The sequence below is a fragment of the Alligator sinensis genome, unplaced genomic scaffold (assembly GCF_000455745.1).
Source record: "Alligator sinensis unplaced genomic scaffold, ASM45574v1 scaffold225_1, whole genome shotgun sequence".
Classification (NCBI taxonomy): Eukaryota; Metazoa; Chordata; order Crocodylia; family Alligatoridae; genus Alligator; species Alligator sinensis.
Genome location: NW_005842180.1, coordinates 1615567 through 1635820, shown reverse-complemented (window position 1 = coordinate 1635820; position 20254 = coordinate 1615567).

The window sequence follows — 20254 nt, the reverse complement described above, 5'->3', positions numbered from 1 at the left end:
CAGGAACGAGGCACCTCCATGCTGATCCCATGTGACTGACATAACTGATCCCACAGTTTGAATGGCAAACAAGCAAGTCATAACATTTTCACTCCAGAATTTTCCTCTTTGATGGAAAAAAGGAAAAAGAATCATGAAGCACCAGCAGCTTCTCTAACTCAATTTCTGACCATTTATATTCAAAGTACTAATTATGGAGCAAAATGCACCTAAGGTTACCACACAATCTAAACATCATGTGCTTCCTTAAACTTGTTCTTCCCATCTTTCCCCTTCACTCTCTACCTCAGTCCCTATTAAAAAACAAATATATGACTTCCATCTGCTTTTACATTGTATCCTCATTCTCTCCCCTTTCGGAGTAGGGATTTATTCCTTTCTGTGTTCAAATCGTGCTCTGCACAATGGGCCTTTTGCTACTACCATAATGTCAATATTTAATAACTCCACTTAAGTCCTCATAACAGCCTAAGTGGAATTTAAGTGCTACAGGGAGCATCTTCACGTGCCACTAACAGGCAGCAATAAACTGCAGAGCCCAGTCCAGCCCAAGGCTGCTCCAGCTGGGCTCAATGTGCTGTGGAGGGGCAAGCTAGGGGACAAGGGTGATTCAGCATGGGACTAGCCAGCAGGCAGCCCCTGCACTGGAGCACCCTCATGCCCCATCCAGCCAGCTTACTGCCTACATGTGCATTGCTGCACATGAAAAAACTCTGCAGCAAGGTAGGACTTGTATTTACCCTGCTGCAGAGTTTATTAGTTTCATGCACCTAATAGGGACTCACGTGTAGATGCTGAGATGTTTACGGCATGTACTGTTCCGTTAATTAGTCAACTGTGCAGTAAACATCTTGTGTAGATGAGCCCACAGAGACCTCCCATGAGCTCTTTGTAAAGGGGTACATTTCACTATGGCAAATAATGAGCGTAATCCCTAAGCACAAACATTTCACCAAGTAATGTCGCACATTAGTATAGCTGCAGTCTGTTCAGTGATAATTTGAGAACAAAGAATAGGGACTTCCTTCATTATATAAACTGCTGGGAATAGTCTAAGTGTAAAGCTCTAAAAAGCTGGTTTCAAGGCTGAACCTTGGATGTTGACTGTAAATTTCTCCTGACAGCTCCTATTTCCAGCCCAATGCTATTTAATAAAAGAGTGGAAGGGAGTTACCTGAAGATGTCTTGAGCCCAAACAAAAATCTTTAAAGAAAAGAAAAGGGAACAATATCACAATTCTTTGACTTATTTCTCTAATAGCCTGTGGAATAAGGAATTTAGCCCTGCCCATGAAGATCAAAGACTGCCCGACTCACTAATGTTAGTCAGAACAAGTAAGCAGTGGTTGGAAAAGAAATAACGCTCCTGTCATTCAGCAGTCCTTCACTTGATCATCAGGCTGATATAAGTATTGTAATTCAACAGCTAACAGTGGAAAATAAGGTAATGATTAGCAAGAACAAATATAACAGAAATATATATTCCGTGAGTGAGAGAGAGAGAGAGAGAGAGAGAGAGATCACTGGCAGAGGATTTGGTCACAGGCAGCATAATTCATGCTGAAACTGCACTGCCACAAGTGATGGAAAATATCACACCACAAAGGAAAAACAGTCTGTGAAGGACAGCATCTGCCTTTGTGAATCTGAGGTCCTTTCTTTGTGGGATCTTGAAGAGCCTTTACGCCCTTACAACACCTGGGCCCCTGCAACCAACAACCTTTTGGGATTAGCTTAAAAATAACTCTGCAAGGTTAATATTGGAGAATACAGCACTACTCCTGGCTTGTTACTGTGGATTTTGCCACAGGAAATTGTAGCCTGGCTCCCTAGTAAAAATCTGCTGTGTTGGATAACTAATTCAACCTCATGGTATTAAAACTGAATGCATATGGCTATTTTTGCTTACACATTTAGTCTTGGTTCTCAGGCACTATCACAATGGTTTGACAGCCAGTGCAACAAACTCACTCACTGAGAAAAAATTGGTTTTGCTGCATTCCCGTTCAATATAGCTCAATAAAAACAGACTATGTTCAGCTATGTAAATGTTTAAATAAAAATACCCTAAAAACTGCACTGAAGCCACTTCATAGCATCCCTTTGCAGTGACAGTTCTCAGCAGAGTCAAAGTAAAATGGACTTGTTTTTTCTTTGCAATCACTTTCCCATCAATAATTTGAGAAGAGCTCAGTGTGAAGAAGTGGATAACAGCAGGAGAAGTGGGGGAGGGTACTTAGGGAGAAATCAACCAAGTGCTCCCCTCAAATGGTATTTATAAAGACAGGGACAGAAAATCCCTTTTGACTGCTTGCATAGTTGTATAACCATGTTAACAATCTCGTACCATGGCAATAAACATATTGTTCTTCCCTTGATAGACAGACAAAAGGGTAGCATTTGATGACAAATTCATTTTAGTCTATATGGTACTAAGCAGATTGTATTACGAGTGTTTCATTCCGGAGGAGAAATTCACAGAATTTAATGTTTCCATTTGTATTACTCTCCTTATTTTCTTTACACTATTCCCTCCTGAATGTGCTAATCTCCCTACTACAATCAATACAAGGGGCATCAGTAGGAAATAAAACAGATATTTCAGCAACTTAAGCAGGACACAGAGAGCCTGACAGTAGGGCTGTGCGAAACAGCACTGTTTCAATTTGACTTCCATTTCGCCACTTCAACAGGACATTGTTTCATTTCAAGTTTCGTTCCATTTCATTTAATTGAAACTGCTTCACTGTTTCAATGTTGTTTCACTGTTTCACCCATAGGATATAATGGGGAAGCAAAAAACTGCCTATAATGCTGTCCTTTTTTGGCATATTTGGATGAAAACAGCAGAAATGGTAGCCCCTTCTGAGGGCATGAAGCCTGCCAAGTTTCAAGGAGATAGGTGCATGGATTTCTGGGAAGCTGTACCTGAATTCTTGACAGCAAAACTCATGTCACTTGTAAGTGGGAAGGCACAGGGAGGTGAAAACAGCAGGCATGGTAGCTCCTTATGAGGCCATAAAGCCTGCCAAGTTTCAAGGAAATAGGTGCAGGGATTTCTGGGAAACAGCACCTCATGCTGCTAACATGCAAAACTCGTGATGTGGACCATGCGTGCGTGTTAAGGCGTGCCCTCACTGGCACTGGGGCCTCTACACAACATGGTAGTGTGCCCCAATGAGACCTCCTCTTCCCCTACAGCCTCATTCTGATCCACCACTTTAAATAACAACAGGTAATAATAACTTGAAAGCATCACAGTAGCACCAGCAGGATCTCAGGCAGCCAAACTGTCACAGAACCTTTCGTTCGTCTCCTGCAGGAACTTCTTCTCCAGCAATTGTCAGAGCACTAGGTCTTAGATGTGCCCAGAGCCCTGTGTCCTTCCAGTCAGCTGACCGGGGACAGGTGCTAGGGGTGTTGGTCTAAGGACATGGCACTGGCAGACAAGGTTCTTTGGTTCTTTGGGTTAATCTAATCTGGTGTCTTTCAGTTGTCCAACTGAATAGTTATAGAAATATATCTTAGCAAGGTTTCAGGTTGAAAAATCCTTCATCAGGCTAAGGAAGCACCTGCAGTTGGTGTGCGTGCTGTTCCTGGATGAAAGGGATAGTAAAGAAGCCAGAGGCTGACATGCAATGCAGGCAAGAAAGCCAGTGAGTGAAAATGGAAATGGAGGCATCAGGGGGTGAGGGAAAGGATAGGGTGAGAGGGAAGGAGGATGTAGCAGTGCAAGTAAAAGTGGAGAGGTACCTGGGGAGTCAGATGTCCGGCAGGTTGTAGCGTGTCAGAATTCCACTGTCTATATTGAGTCCATGAGTTCCTGTATCCAGGAGGCTGATGAAGTGCAGTTCATAAGCTTGTCTGTGAAAAGTGGTTTGTAAATTCAAAGAAGCACTGAACCTCGCTAACCTCATCATCAGAAGCCAACTTCCTACAGCCCAAAACACACTGAATGGATCCAGGCCATGCCATGACAAGACACGCAAAACCTGCCAACAATATCTCCAGTATGGTGATATCTTCACAATACAATACATATCTCCATTGAGGCACCAAGTGCCCTGATGGAAAATACCTAGGAGACACCAAGCAACAACTGCACACCAGAATGAGAGCACACCAAATATCTATCAAAGACAATAACAGAACACCACCTGTCTCCAATCTCTTAGGCCTGATCCTCAAAGAGAATTTACAAATCACTTTTCACAGATGAGCCTATGAACTGTACTTCATCAACCTTCTAGGTACAGAAACTCATGGACTCAATATAGACACTGGAATTCTGATACACTACAACCTGCCAGACATCTGACTTCCCAAGTACCTCTCCACTTTCACCTGTGCTGCTACATCCTCCTTCCCCGCCACACTCCTCTCCAGCCTATCCATCACCCCCTGATGCCTCCATTTCCATTTTCACTGACTGGCTTTCTTGACTGAATTGCATGCCAGTCTCTGGCTTCTTTACTATCTCTTTCATCCAGGAACAGCACACACACCAACTGGTGGTGCGTCCCTCGGCCTCACAAAGGGTTTTTCAACTCAAAAGCTGGCATCCCAGGCAGCTAAGCTGAGCTCCCCTAGAGCTTCACAACTCCCCTGCAACCAGCAAGCCTTTGGCCTGTCAAAGATGTGACAGTTCTGGGCTTTCCCCAGCAAGGACTGTGCATGTGTGTGGTGGCTGGAGGTTATGGCACCTCCTACCCGCCTTTCACCAGGTGGATCCTTGGTCCTAGCATTTTCTGGGGCTGCCGTGCCGCTGGAAGTCCCACCAGGCCTCCCGACCCTGGCAAAGTACAGTTTTAGTAGTCATGCCCAGGACCTAGGGCCTCCTCCTTCCCCATAATCCCAGCCCATACTTCCAAGTTCATCCTGGTACAGGAGCTCAGCAGGCACATGTTCTTCCCCTGCTGGCTGGTGATGCAGTGAGTGCCCCTTCCAGCTCTGAGAGCGGGGTATTAAATGTTGTTTAAAAAATGAAAAAAGAAAATATGTATGGATGGAGTGAAGAGGGTGGTACTCACTCTGTCTGTACCTGGAGCTTGGGGAACCCAAGCAGCAGGAGGTTCATCTTCAGGAACACCAGCTGCTCCACCAAACCAGGATCCAAGGAGGTGCAGTGGGGTGTCACTACATCTCCAGGAATGCTGAATACCCTCTCACTTGGAACACTGGTCAGTGGACAGGACAAGTGTTCCCAGGCAACTGTGGCCAGATCCGGCCACATCTGCCTGCGACTTGCCAAGTAGGCAAAAGGGTCACACAGCAGTGGTTCCACATCCTCGGCAAGATAGGCAGCCACCAATGCCTGAGTGCTAGCTGCCTGATGGTGGGGTCTGGTGCCTCTGGACCCCACCATGGAAGCCATGCCTTTGGCCCACATTGGCAGTGCCTGTGGTGGAGGAGGAGACTGGCTGGTGGATGGTGCTCTGGCATGAGACAGTGGATCCCCCTCTTCCATGTCCTCCTGCCTCCACCCTTCTACCTCCCTGATTCTCTTCACCAGCACCTCCATCCACTGATTCAGGATTTGGCTGCTGTATACGCTGCCCTTCACCCTCGGGTCACACATGGAGACCAGCACATGGACCATACTGAACTGCAAGGGATCAAGCCATTTCCTGATACCCTCCTTCAGGTGCCTCACCACTGCCTGTATATCTGGTGACAGTGGCTTGACCCAGGCAGGAACATTGATCCTCTGGAAGTTCTCAATTTGGCTCCATTTGGTAGTGTTTTTCCCTCACTACAGGAATCACCTGGCTAAGGAGGATATCACCAGCGCTGAGGGTCTCGGTGGCCTCAAAGAAGGGTTTGAGGACCACCAAGATCTGGGAAATGGTATCCCACTCAGCTCTGTTAAGGAGGCTGCTGATCTTAATCTCCTTGAGCAAAGTCATCTTATGGATGGCCTTTTGTTGCTCCACCAGCCTCTTGAGCATCAGGTTTGTGGAGTGCTACCGAGTCTTCACATCCTGCACGATTTTGTGCTGTGGGATGTTTAGCTCTGCTTGTTTGTCCCGCAGCATCTTGCCCCTCTTGATGCTCTGGTGGAAGTAGCCTGCCACCTTCTTGTATTATGAAATGAGCTTGCTGGTGCGCTGGCACCACCACCAGCAGACCTGTCCCCCTCCAAGGCATCCCTGACAATGAGGCAGAACTTATGTACCACACAGTGGATGCCAACAAACTTGGCATCATGAATCACCTTGACCATATTGGCCCCATTGTTGGTGACCATGAACCCATGGGTGAGCTCGCCCTGCCCAATGAGCCACCCCTGCACCAAGTAGTTCATGGCCCCCATGATCTCTGTTGCTGTGTGGGACTCATCCATCACCTTGGCTTGAAGGAGAGCCTGCCGACATCCTGACTGGTTGCACCAGTGCCCTGTGAGGGAGAGGTATACATGATCTTCATCCTGGCTGCTCCAGACATCCAAGGTGAAGTGTAAGGGCACCTGCAAACCTGCTTTGCAAAGCCTCTGTCCATGCTTCATACAGGGATGGCACCACTGTCCTACTGAAGGTGATGCGTGCAGGCACTTGGTATGATGGGACCATGAGCACCATGACCTGCCTGAACCCTGGCCACTCAACTAAAGAGAAGGGCTGGCCATCCACAGCAAGCATCTCCCCAATGGTCTGGCTGAACTCACTTGCCCTTGCAACATGCCCCACCTTCTGTCTGCCTTTCCCCCACTGTTCCAGGGTGTCCTGCCTCTGCTTTGTGGGGATAGGGGCTTTGGAGCATGAAGGGAACTTCACTTTTGGCACACTCCTGCTGGTGCCAGGCTGAGGAGGAGTAAGGGCAATGGGGTGGTGCCTGTGGAGATGCATCAGCATTCCCATGGTGCTCGTGTGTTTTGTTCCCTTGCCCCGGTTGGTTTTGGATCAGCAGTGCAGGCATATAGCATATGTGGGATCATCTGCCAGCTCAAAATGATCCCAGACCACACTACCCACTCACTTCTGGGGTACGGGTGCATGTGTGGATACTGCAATTTCCCCCTTCTCAGCAGGTAGAGGCCCAGCAACAGGAGGAGCCAACTCAGCTGAGCCACTTGCCTCCACAACCTCTACCTCAGCTTCCTCTGAAGTGCCTTCTGGGGAAGGAGGCCTGGCTGTAAGTGAAACTTATGGGGTATGGAGCACAAACTCAGCTGATTCCCCCTCTTTCCCCAGAATTTGCTATATAACTCAGATCTAGATCCAACTCCAGCTCTTTCTCTGGCACTGGAAGGCTCAGCATGGGAAGTGAAATGGGGGTGGAGGAGATGGTCACGCTAGTGCTGGTGCTACTGCTTGTTGTCAAGGTGGTGCTGGGACGGGGTTATGGCTGGTGCTTTTGGAGGGGATGCAGACTCAGGCACAGGCAGTGGCACTGGCACTGCTCCCCTCTCCTTGCTGCCTGTACTAGTGGAAGCTTCATGCCTGCTTGTTGTAGCAAAAAGTCTGTGTCTCAGTTTGGTGTGTGTCGGGGGGGGAACTTACAGCTCTCCCTCTACCCCCTCTTGCCCCCCTCCCTCAAGGCTTGCCAGCTGCCTTTCCAGCACACTTCATGGTATGTTTCATAGTGTCTTGTCTTTGCCTTGGTGTACTGGAAAATCTGTCTTATGTTATCTATCTGATTTACGTAATATATGTAGATATTAAGATAACTGAACATCTGTATATTTATGTAATGTATGTATATTTGTATGTATGTATTTATGTAATAAATAAAATAAAAATATATATAAGGATGCATGTGTTTTCCTATATAAATTCTATATTATAATATGCAATATAATTATGCTGTGCTTCCCTGCACAGTGAATGGAATGCACACTGTGAGAGAGAGCACAGATTTGAAAAGAATCCCCCTGTATAACACAACCTATTATACTCCCTCCAAATGTCTTAAATAAAGCCTACAGATTTCATCTAGGCTAAATATATCACTTCTAAAACTTAGTAGCATGACTAGGGGTGGGCAAGTAGGGCACCAGCTTGGAGTGCTAACTTAGGAGATATGCCAGAAACACCTCGTCTCCTACAGAGTCCACACTGTGGCAGTAAAAGCAGCCCCATTGGTTGGCTCTTGCAGCCGCAGTTGAGCGCATAGACACTCTGCTGCCACTGTAAGAGCAACAGCTGACATAGGCAAACCATACTGCCATAGCGGCAATGGCAGCAACAACCCGGGAGTGTTGATGCGTCTTTAGCATAGGTAGGATTCCCACGCCCCCCTCTTCACAAGGTGTGTGTGTTATACCTCTGCTAAAGCTTCCATGCTTCAGGCAGACAGCAGGTAAGACCAAGATGTCACTATTGGCCAAGACCTTTGCTATGACAGAGGATTGACTGGGTGAGATGTGTCCATGTGGTGCCACAGGTAGAAATCACAACAGTGTCACAAAAGAAGGCATAATTCCTCACAGTCCCTGACGGTATACCGTGGAAGGGAACAACACATCCCTCCTCCCCATCCTGTAGCCTGGCAGTCAGTGTAACCCAGATCAGATAAGCAAAACAGGTATCTTAGAAAAGATTCTCTGTGCCAACTCAGACTACTGCTCTTTATTCCATTTCCAGCTGAGGTCAAAAGAAGAAAAGCCCAGAAACCAAATTCATGGGGAAAAAAGGACCTTCCCAACTCCATCAGCAACCAGATAAAACTCTGAGCTTGAAACTGTTATGATCATTATTTGAATGCAGAGTGGCAAGTGTTGTGAGCATGTTGAAGGCAATCCCATTCTCCCCAGTACCTATTAATTGAGTAAGTGAGTATAGGCGCTCAGATCCACAGCATTAGAAAAACAAGCCAAAGAATGTCTCCCCAAAGTTGGATCAAAGAGCATCTTGTAGAATTGTGTCCAATCTCACCTTCAAGAATTCAAAATGTTCCAATATTGCATTCCCTCCCCCTGCTATTGCACTTTTTTTCAAGACTGAAGTTAGACAAATGCAACCACTAGCTGTTGGATCTTGCTGTACCCATGGCGGCAAGACTCAAAAGCAGCCACTGTCAGTCGTTCTCCATATGTAAGTACCTACATAGAGGGAATTTCTATAACCTCTTCTTCCATCCTCCTCCCAGTCACATTCCCAAAATGATTCCAAGTCAGAGAGACATTTTAAAAAGGATAACAAGATTTTTTAGGTACACCATAAACCTTGACAAGGAGGTTGAATTCAGCTTTGTTCTCTCTTTCTCTCTCTAAAAGCTGTGGACTTTTTCTCCAATAAAAGGAAAATGAAACAGTAATTTTGTCACTTCTGTTGATCTGTTACCAGCACTCTTCTAATCCTAATGGCAGATAGTTATTATATATCTGCTCTGTGCACATTTGTGATGGCACTTGGGCAAGGAACAGCTCTTATTGTCTACGAAGAGCACTAGGAAATATTATTTCCTAAACCAATTTGTGGAGCAGCCAAGGTTGTGCAAGACATATGCTATGTGCATTGTGAAGCCATCACAGCTTCTAATAAGATATATTACAGAGTAATATTCTCTAGCTGCTTGACTTTATTAAATATATTTTTTCTTCTGACACTAGTTTTCTAATGTATTATCTTCAAAATCATTTGAAATGCTCAAAAGTTATATATTAAAATTGACAACTTTTTGCTGCAACTGACATGCTCAGGGGAAAACCAGCTGTTTAGTATTCAGAATGGGAAGTTGATGCTACATGCGTCTTTTGGACTGACTTTGGGCTTGACTTGTTCGCTACCTACATAGAGATAAAGGGTGCAAGGAGCCTTCCCCCTCCTACCCATATGGGAATCAGATAACATGCTCACCTAGGGCCTGGGTCCTAGGAACACCTATGTGCTACAGTCACAGAATGCATGCAGCCATGTAAGTGGCATCTTTGGAAGGGAAAGGGCCTCTGGGTTCTGATCCTGGTCCCTGCATCTGTCCCAAATAGCTTTTAGACACTTTGCATTTAAAAGCCATTGGATAAAATGGATCAACAGCACTGAATTAACTTTTGCTCCAGTGGGAGAAGGGACTAGAGCCTGAATCTTGTGCCCCATTCCAGGGCAGTGGCTGTCACACTCAGCTACACTCCCTCTGGCTTCCTCTCCCCCTTGTTCCACATATCTTCCCCCTCAGCTTCCCAGTGGGCTAACCTCATAAGGAGGGTTGCAGCATGGGGGGGTCCTCTGGGCAATGCTGGCCTATAGTATGGTAGTTACAGTACTTTGCTGGTAAGTGATCAAAAGAAGCAATCCCCCTCTAGACTAGGTGGCCCTAGAACACAGTGTTCCAATCCCAACAAAAGTGCCCTAACCTAATCATTAGGTGATTTAGGCTAAGCTGGGCTTCTGCCCCCCCTCGGCCCCCAACCTGTTCTGCCCCACAAAGAGTTGCTACCAGTGTTTATTTTTCCCTCCCACATTTTCTGAAATGTGCATGCAGTTCTGCACCTCCACAGGATAGCTTGATCCACTACAGAGCTTATGCAGTCATGGTAGAAAGGTCTCAGCATTCTCAGAAGGACAAGCCCAAGGCAAGTGTTGTTATGCAGGTGGAAACAGCATCTAAAATCTGCATCAGTGCCAATAAATGGCACTTAGGTGACTACATATGGATGCCTAAGTAGCACTTGCTTAGAAGGGATTGCTGTGACTGCAGGTCCCAGAGGCCTCCAGGAAATATGGCAATGGAAGGCCAGGGATAACAGGGCTTAGCCCCCTCCAAACACAAGGCAACAGTGGCAGGGGAGAGGGCTGCAAGGCAGCCCAGGCGCGGGCTCCGGATGGCTGCAGTGGGGGGAGGGGAGTACATAGACACAGACACACAGCCAGAGCCTGCAGCAGCCTGCCGGCATGCAGAGCACTGCCCACCACAGCAGGTAAGTCTGTTGTGGGGGGCCAGATCAAGGCCCCTGTGGTGAGGAAGGGAGTGTGGTAGAGGCAGGGCAGGGGAGGGGGTAAATGGGGCCCTGGGGCCGGGGTGAGTCGTGAGACACTCAGAACCTGGGCAGCTTATCCAGGGTTGTGGGGCTGCTCCCATCACTGCATGCATCCCAGCAGAGGCCCAGAGGGTACATACTCCTAGATCTATCTGCAGGGCAGAGGCAAGCTGCTGCTGCAGGCTGGGTTCTGCGCCCCATGTGCAGCAGGCACATGGCATTGTGCTGCTCCCAGGGCAGTGGCAATGGGGTGGAGAGCCCAGCCCGCAGCAGCAGCCCACCTCTGTTCCACACACAGATCCAGGCAGGGACGACACATAGGGGGTGCACCCCCTGAGAGCGCCACTTGGGGAATGGAGCCACCGGCAAAAGCAGCTGCGCCACTTCCAGAAGTGCCTCCGGTCAGCAGGATTGGCTGCCAGGGCCTCCCCCCCCCACAATGGTCAGCGGGATTGGCCACCCCTGTCGCTGGCTGGTGTCAGGGGGGACACATTCCCCCCCAACTCAAGAGGCACCAGACATGCATGGATCCGGGGGGGGGGGCCGGCAGGGAAGGAAGCCCCACCCCTGCATCCCTGGATAAGTCACCTGGTTTCTGAGCATCCCATGACCCACCCTGGGGCCCCATTCATGCCAGCCTCTGCCTCTGCCCACTCCCTCCCTCACCATGGGCACCTTGATCTGGCTTCCCAAGCCCCTTCCTCACAACAGATTTCCCTTCTGGGGGGGGTGCATGTTTGCAAGAAAACTCAGCTCCCCAAATAATTTTTTCTCCCTCTGCCTATGCCCAGGACCCCAGCTAAGGTTGTTGGAGCCATCACGGTTGCTGACCCCAGCCTCCCTTACCCCACCCAAGGCAACATGCCGTGCACCAGAGTGCACATGGCATAGGCGTTACCCAGGGTCAAGTAGCAGCAGCACATATTGTGCCACTGCTACCTGTCCCAAAGAAACACGTTTCCACTCATGGGAACACACCCAAGAGGCACATCTACGTATGTAGAGGTATGCACTTTCAGCAACACAAACAGTGGCACAAATTTGTGCCAGTAATTTGTGCCTTAGTGCACGCCCCTAAACATGATCTTTGCTGCATAACAAACTGTGCCACTTTGGACAAACTGCCCTTGCCAACTCCTCCAGGCCCTTTATCCAGGGGGAGCTTGAGGCTATAAAAAGGTGTCCTGATGACCAGCTCAGGGCTACTTTCCCTCAGAAGGTTCTCAGTCCTGGCCAGCTGGTGTCTGGGAACACTAGCCCCCTGTGTCAGCTGAACTGCCACATCAGCCCTAACCAAGAGTGGCCCCTGAACCCTGTGCCCACTGCACAGTCTGGCAACAGGGACTGCCTACTGGCTGAGACCCTCTGCCATCTGCAACAGCATCCGCCCCCTTAGATCTGTGGCTCCAGGGCAGCATGCCTGCTGGACCCAGATGGGGACCACATAGTCACCTGAGCTGTGGTTTGGGCACTCCAGCAGACCTGCCTGAAACTCTGGGCCAGCTGCCAGTAAGCTATGTCTGCATAGTAGCACCATTTCCCACTCCCAGAACTGATGAAGGCACAGACCTTCGCCCCAGGGATCCAAGACCTGATTATCAAAGACATTGCCATCCCACCAGTGATCATAGTGGGTTGCTGCATACCTGCTCCTCCCCTGGCTGATGCGCCCCTTCCAGGGCCCCTGGATGCTTAACAGCAGTGCTAGAATGAGGCCCTCGCCTGCCACCAATGCACTGTCAAGCAGGTGCTTGGCTGGCTGAAGGGCGGCTGGCAGAGCTTCACCACCTGACTGGAGGCAGCGCTGTAGCACGTACCCCACATCATCACTGCAGCATGTGTTCTGCATAATCTGAGAGTCCTGGGGAGGAGTCCTTAAGCTCCAATGGATGGAAGAGGCTCACCATGTCTCACAACACATCCAGCAAGAGGCACAGCAGAGCCAGCCACCCAGGAACAGTGTTGCAGATGAGGACCACCCCTCCAACAGGAGCACATAGGAGTCAGAGTGCCCGAGGCCATCACCACCCACCTGCAGGCCCACCCTCCTGAGTAGGGCACCGGCCTTCTCACCACCTGCACCAGGCCATCTGCCCAGGGGCCTCCATTCCCACCCACTGACAGGACCACAACAACATAGGCAGTGTGACTGTAGTGAGCAACTTTATTGCCCCTCACCCTCCACAAAACTTCCCCAGCACCAACAACACATTACCTCAGTACGCCACATGCAACCCTCCACAACCCCACCACCATTCACCCGGGCCCTCCCTGCATCAGCCCATTCAAAACTAGAAAAACACAGAAACTATTATATGAGCACCAGGGAGAAGAAAGAGGGTCCTTAGAGGTGGGGGAAACAGCAAGGGATGAGGCACAGGGAGGAGGGAATCAGGGGTTGGAGGCCCTTCAGCCCCTAATGGACCTTTCAACTAACAGGCAAAAAATATAACAAGAGCCAGTGGCTACATGGTGAAAATGGACATAGACAGATTAGAAATAAGGCACAAAATTTTAAAACACCAAGACTAATTAGCCACTTGAGCAATTTACCAAGTGATGTAGTGAATTCTCATCAGTGGCAGCATATAATTGTGGGAGCATAATCCCCCATTTCCCCCCTTGGGGGCACTCCCCCCCACCCCCCCCCCCCCCCCCGAAAACTATATATTCTGGTTCAAACAATTAATTCAGGGAAATGAGGAAATCCTAAGGAGGTGTTATACAGATGGTCAGATTAGATCAGTGATTCCCAAAAGGTGTACCATAGCACATTAGTATGCCAGAAGAGTGATAGAATTGTGCTGCAAGATCCCCCTGTGCAAGGAGGTAAATGTTCTTCTCCCCTGTCCAGCACTCTGCACCTTCCCTAGCTACTCCATCAGTGCCTAAACTGCTCCTCTGGGGACTGCTGCCTCTGCTGCTGCCTTTCCCTGCATTTCCCTATCCCCCTGCAGTCTCTGTCCTACTGCCCTCACACTCCCACAAGTGTGCTCTGCTGCAAGTGGGCAGGTGGGCAGGTAGACGCATAGACAGAGCCACACTTTGCAGCCCAGCTTATCTCCTCCACTCCTTCCATGCTCCCAGCGATGGCAGGAGAAGCCACAATGGTGATTGCCAGCGCAAGAGACCCTGGAGGAGCAGCCTCACCAGTGGAGGCTGCTCTTGCCCCCTGAGGTACAAACTAGGAGTCAGGAGAGGACAGACAACAGAAAAAGCAGATCCTGCCCCCACTACCCTTAAGTGGCACCAGCTAAATCAGTGATTCTCAATTTTTTATCCTAAGGGCCTCTCTCAACACCTTTTCTGATTTTAGATCTATCTCAATGATTTTCATAGATTTCATAGACATTAGGGCTGGAAGGGACCTCAGAAGATCTTTGAGTCCAGTCCCCTGCCTCAGGGGCAGGAAGCCAGCTGGGGTCACATGATCCCAGCAAGATAAACATTCAAATGTCTCTTGAAGGCATTCAAAGCAGGTGCTTGAACCACCTCTGACGACAGTCTATTCCAGACTTTGGGGGCTCGGCCAGTAAAGAAGTTCTTCCTTATGTCCAGCCTGAAACAGTCTTGCAGTAGTTTATAACCGTTCGACCTCATCACCCCTTGGGGCGCTCTGGTGAACAAATGTTCCCCCAGATACTGGTGGTCATCCCGATAAACTTATAGGTGGCCATCAGATCACCCCTGAGCCTGCACTTTTCCAGGCTAAAGATCCCCAGGGCTCTCAGCCTGTCATCATAGGGTCTGTTTTCCTGACCTCTGATCATGTGCGTGGCTCTCCTCTGCACTCTCTCAAGCTTCTCCACATCCTTTTTGAATTGTGGAGACCAAAACTGGATGCAGTACTCCAGCTGTAGCCTCACCAAGGCCAAGTACAAGAGGAGAATAATGTCCTGGGATTTGCTTGAGAAGCAACTATGGATCCAAGCCAGCATTTTGCTCACTTTACTAGCTGCGGCATCACATTGAAGACTCATGTTAATCTTGTGGTCAATCAGGATGCCCAAGTCCCTTTCATTCATAGTGCTAGCCAATGTAGTACTGCCGAGCCTATAAGCACGCTGCAGGTTTTTCCACCCAAGGTGGAGAACCTTGCATTTTTCAGTGTTAAACACCATCAGGTTCTCGTCCTCCCATTTCCTGAGCCTGTCAAGGTCAGCCTGGATCACCCTCCTGTGTTTAGGTGTGGATGCTTTACCCCAAAGTTTGGAATCATTGGTGAACTTGGCCAGTCCGCTTCTGACGCCAATGTCCACATCATTAATGAAGATGTTGAATAGTATAGGCCCAAGGACAGAGCCTTGAGGGACCCCACCGGTCGCACTGCACCACGATGATTGACTTCCGTCAACCACCACCCTCTAGGTCCGACCACAGAGCCAATTCCCCAGCCAGCGAATCATGGTGAAGCTGAGGCCGCAGTTGGCCAGTTTTGCTAGGAGGTGAACATGGGATACCAGATCAAAGGCTTTTTTAAAGTCCAGGTATATGACATCAATCTCTTCCCCCTTGTCCAGGTGATAGGTCACCTGGTCATAAAAGGAAATGAGATTAGTCAAGCAAGACCTACTGACAACAAACCCGTGCGGGCTATCCCTCAGGATTTTGCCATCAGCCACTCTGTTGAGAATGGTCTCTGATAATCTTTTCTAGGACCTTCCCCAGGATAGCAGTCAGGCTGATGGGTCTATAGTTTGCTGGATCCACTTTCCTCCCTTTCTTGAAGATAGGCACCACATTGGTCTTCTTCCAATCACTTCTTCGGGCACTTCACCAGAGCGCCAGGAGTCTCAAAGATCCATGCCAGGGGCTGAGCTAAGATGCTTGCCTGCTTCTTGAGTACTCTGGGGTGTAAGCTGTCAGGTGCGGCTGACTTGAAGGTATCCAGCCTCTCAAGGTGTCCCTTCACAAGGTCAGCATTGATGGAGATTAAGGTATCTCCCTCACCCAGGCCTTCCCATCCCGTAATGGGCAGGGGTGTCACTTGGGACTGGTGAAAAAAAGACCCAAAGTACCCAGTTAGCAAGTTGGTTACCCATTTTCAGTGGGGGTATTACAAAATTCAGAAAAGATATAGGATTATTTTTTTTACCACTACAGCTTCGCACTGGTATAGTATCTTCTGTCAAGATAATGCAATATAATATATGTTTTTCTATAGCTATATACTGTATTTTACAGTGTAAAAGTTGAGGTTTGAACCCAAAAAATTTACCCTTAAATTTCCACCTCAATTTATAGACCATATCCAGGATCTGGGGAAGTTGGTTCAGGCCCCTGGGAGCTCAGGCAGCACTTAGCCAGCCAGCAGTCTGCCCAGCTGAGCCTGGGGGTGCCACCACCACAGAGAGAAATATCTGCCCCCCCACAACCCCTTCTGCCTTCAGCAGGCTCCTGGGCAGCGCCAGGTGTCCCCCCAGCCACAGAAGCGTGCTGAAGGCAGAAGCAGTTGGGGGCCTGATCCTGCTTTCAGGGGAATGTGCCACCCCAGAGCCAGGGGTTGAGCTGTCAGCAGGCTGGGCAGCCCCTGAGCTGGGGCGGGGAGGGGGGCTCAGTCCTTCCCTCCACAGTGGTGGCACCCCCTAGACCTGGCCAGGGGGGCTGCCAGTGGGCTGGGTGCTGCCCAAGCTCTCAGGAGCCTCATCCAACTTCCCTGGAACCTGCCAGCAGGCGAGAACCCAATGTTGGTTTTTTTGCTTTGATAAAAATCAAAGCAAAGATTGACTTATACATGGATATATGAAGAATCTAACTTCTTTGATAAAAATGCAGGGTCAACTTATACACTGTGAAATATTGGGGGGGGGGAGATGTTTGGCTTTTTGGGTGGAAGAGTGAAATGTGCTGCCAATTTTAATCTGGAAATATGCATCCCAGGTATCAAAAGTTTGGGAAGCACTGGATTCAATTCCTTAAGGCCTTTATGTTCTATGAATCCAATTGTATAAGCAGGATTGGAGGAACATAGAGTGCAAGGTTTTAACAGGTATGAAACCATGACAGGAGATGAAACAGCACAAAACTTCTGGAGGCAAATATATATTATAGGATAAAACTGCTGAGAAAATTCAACCTGCCATTATCAAGGTTTCAAACAGAACTTCATATCTTTGCAGTCAGGAACATCTCCCTTGTTTGATGTAAAAGCCATGCTATTCCCTACTCAAACCTTAGCTCACAAGTTTCCAAGCACTCTCAACTCCAGGGCCAACACATTTGCAGGAGTGGGATCAAAGCCAGCAAGACCATTGATTGCTCTTTTCAGCTAAACCATTCACACAGATTCACAGAAGTTAAGAGGCAACATCTATACTGCTGTATCAAATGGCATGTTTTTTTCTGGGGTAAGAACAAGAAAATCCTCCTAGGTTCCCATCCTATTGGTAACAGTTTGGTTTAATGCAAAAAGATTTTCTTCTGTACAGATGTTAATCTATAAAAACAAAAACTGAAAAGGTACCTCTTGAGAGTGCTGCATGGCCTCATTTAAAAGATCACAGACCTAAGGACTTCAGGATCTATTTCATATTTGTTTGGGGTTTTTTAATACCACAAATGTTGTATCAGCATTTATTTAATGACACTACTTATCAGGCCACAACAACTTCTCATTGCTAAAATACACAGCTTGAAATCCAAGTGTTATACAATTTATCTTCTTGTAACTCTTGTCAGCCCAACAGCAGCTCTCAGAAGGACCATCAGTGTGCAGCAGAGTGGTATAAAAATCAACCAGATGGGTATACTGACTTTACTGTGGAACAAATCCTTTTATGTGCCTTGCATTATCTGCAGATAATCTACACATAAAGGCAGCAGATGTTTTAGGAATAAATAGCTTAACTAAACACTAAAATCGCTGTTAGATGCCATAATTTAATCATCAACACTGTGTGATTCAAAAAGGTTATACAACAAACTAATAATAAGGTAACAAGTAAGAGCCGGATTTCCTGCTCACTCCAGCAAAAGGGGCCAGCAAATTGGCTGGATTGCACAGCTTGGGAATTCCCTCCAGCACAAGGGAAGCCACAGCATGTGCACTACAGTTATCCCTAGCAGGCAGATGGCCATTTGTGGAACATGGCCAGCCAGTGTAAATTAGAACATGTCACCAGATACTTTAATTTATGGAGGAATTGAGGCTAGCACAAAATGAGTCCCAGGATCAGGAAATATCACTCCATGCTCAGCTACGTCCACCTTCCAGTGGGCAGAGATGATAATCAGGGACAAAACTATTGTGACAACAAAATCAGAGACAGATACAGCAGTATAAGAACGTGGCTAGGTGCCTGGGGCAGCTGCCATACACAGGGGCAGTGATGACTTCCAGTTGCTGCTGCCACCATGATCACAATTATGCAGCCACAGCAAACACTAGGTTTTTTGGCCCCCACCCTTGTTGGCACCTGGAGCAGTTGCCCCTGTCACCCTGCCCTAGTTATGCCACAGGACAGGTACAAGTATTAAATGGAATAGACAGTCATCAAGATTTGCCAGAGAAGCGTCTCTGTGGCCAATATTTACAAAATTCAGCAGTCTAACATGTGCCATGGCAAGTCCTACGTAGGCACCTTATTCAAAGTGACCTGATATTTAGAGGGGCTATGTGTTTGCTGATCACTTTGACTTCAGCAAGAGCTCTGAGTATCCATCATCACCCTTAGGGGCCTGTGGCTGGATTTAGGTGCTTTTATCAGCACGCCAAAATTGAAAATACTAGCTCTAAACATCTATGCTTTGCAGCGATATCATTAGGATGGTATAAATTATTCTAGTTCAGAAAGAAATTTGCTTTAAAAAGTATATACATATACATATAATAGAATACACAATAGAAAATGAGGGGGACAGGGTATGTCTACAGGCAGCCTAGCGTTCAAAGAGTGCTTTGCAAAAATAGTGCATTAAAATAATTTATCATACACATTGAACTACAATACAGTATAGATTTTACTAATTGTTCTGCTTAGGAGGATGATATATCAGCCTGCTTTTAAGCAATCAGGAGGTGGAGGAGTCTCTTAATCACTGATGTTCTGGTCTGAATATTTTAAATTCACCTCTAGAATATGAGTGATCAGAACTGTACAGAACACTCCAGTGAGGTCAGATGAGACCTTTGTACTATGGCAGTGGTTTTCAAACTCTGTCCACAGAGCCCTGGGGTTCTGCAGTAAGTCTCATCCACAAAGAGACTGGGAGTCATGGCAGAGCAGCTAGGGTCACTAGGCTCTGCAGAACCAGAGATAGGGGTTTCACGGCAGAAGAAGTGATATGAAAGAATAACATGACTGCAGGAAGTTTGAAAACAACCGTACTATGACATTGAGAAGTCCCTGTCTCTACTGAAAATACCTCATGTGCTGCAATCCAAAACGTATTTGCTTTTTCTCCCACATACATCTTAGTCTTTCATTGTCATTCCTTGTTTGCCTAATACACCAAGTCTTTCTCCTCCCCTTGTGTCATAACTTATTGAGACCACATCTTACAGCAAAAATACTTGCTATTAATTACTAAGTGCATGACATGGCATTTTCATTCCATTTCTATTAATGCAGTGAACTATTACTGCAGTTCACAAGGTCATCCAATTCTTCACATGAGATTTTCCTGTCTTCCTTTGTATTGACAATGCTGATGAGTACTCTTGAAACTTTGATATGTTTTTTTATACTTTGGGAACAGCTTTGTATGTTTTGAAAAAGTATTTCATCTAACCAAGGGCATAGAGTAGGTTGTTTAGGCTGGGGGAGATCGCTTGTTGCCTAGTTGCTTAATTGCTGGCCTTGCTAAAAAAAAAGGCTACAGCAGCGAGGTCCCTTAGGGCGGGGGGAAGGGGGGGGGTTGGAAGGAGGGTTACTTGCTGGGCTTGCTGCACAATTTATCATATCAGCAAGTTCAACCTGTCACGTAGCTATATAAGGCTGATGCCCACTTGGGTGGGTGTGCTTGCTTTGCGAACGATTGCCAAGCACCGCTTTCTGCGCAGAAATAAAGATTAAGTTGGATCCTCCACCCCTGTGTGTTTATTGGCAGAAGCGCACCGGGCACGTACCCACTGTCCTTTGGGGACAACAATTTCTGGCGACCCAGATGGGACCCAGCTGACTGCCTTGCCCGGTCCACCTCTTCAGCTCCGGCAACAACTGTGGACGGCGTGAGGGCCAGGCGCCACCGACCTTATTCGTCGGAGGTCTGACCGTCTCCTGGTTGCCTGATGGAGTCATGGAGGGGCACAACGGTGCAATGCTCGGAGGACCAACTTAATCGGGCGGGGTGAGGGAGGTCTCAACGGACTGGTGAGTACTTCTTTCCATATTTTGAGCAG